The sequence below is a fragment of the Geospiza fortis genome, unplaced genomic scaffold (assembly GCF_000277835.1).
Source record: "Geospiza fortis unplaced genomic scaffold, GeoFor_1.0 scaffold11, whole genome shotgun sequence".
Taxonomy (NCBI): domain Eukaryota; kingdom Metazoa; phylum Chordata; class Aves; order Passeriformes; family Thraupidae; genus Geospiza; species Geospiza fortis.
Genome location: NW_005054304.1, coordinates 4,351,074 through 4,351,900, shown reverse-complemented (window position 1 = coordinate 4,351,900; position 827 = coordinate 4,351,074). Strand labels below are relative to the sequence as shown.

The 827-nt window shown below is 45.1% G+C and overlaps 1 protein-coding gene across 2 annotated transcripts in view; it reads left to right on the top strand.

Moving 5' to 3' along the window:
• The window catches only part of ARHGAP24 (Rho GTPase activating protein 24), a 164,862-nt gene that overhangs the window by 133,753 nt on the left and 30,282 nt on the right, over positions 1 to 827 (top strand). The window lies entirely within an intron of this gene.

Here is an 827-nt window from a genome sequence, read left to right as displayed (position 1 = left end):
TTCCTGCTGTAATGAGCAGAGATATTTACTTTAGATATCACTAGGATAAAAAATGGGAATGTAAGAAGCTGGAAAGATGTGAATACAGGACTGACAGGATTTCTAGGTGCATTGCATTTGTGTGTGAAGTACTCGTGTATGCCCTTGGCTCAGTGAAAGGACATTAAAATGCCACTCTTTTTCTGGAAGGGTTTGGCATTCTGCAGTGCTGGAAAGGTGGTTTGAATCCTCAGTGCCCTTGCACTAAGGTACCTTTTAGAATGGAGATGAAACAGTACTACAGGTCTGAAAACATGGAGCTGTGGCAAGCCAAGTTCTGGTTTTGACCTTCTTAGTGTGGGCCCATTCTTGAAAGAAAGGATAAAAAGGCATCATGTTCCCTTTTAATCTAATCCTCATCAGAGCCGTCCAAGGCAGCGGGCTGTACCCTGTCGTCTGCCTTCTGCTTAGGGAGTCACAGCAGCACTTGGTGTATCAAGTGTTACTGCCCTCAGTGTGGCACAGTGTGTTCCTGAAAATAAGAATGGAGTCATCCCCACTTGTTCAAAGCGCCCTTATCAGTCTCTGCATTTATTATCTCCATCGTGGTACAGTAACTGCTGCAAAATTTCCAGTGCCTGTATCAAGTTACAGATTAGTGCAGGCCCCCGTGGTTCTTGGAACAGCATGGGGCTGTTTTTGTTTACTGATGACATTTATCCTCTCATTTCCTTTTGGAAGCATGACAGCTTCTCAGTGTCTCATGGGGAATGTACTTACAGGACCTTCTTTTCATGCCATGTCTGTCAGCAAGCACTGCACGGCACAGTGTCCATGTCTGCTTGCTC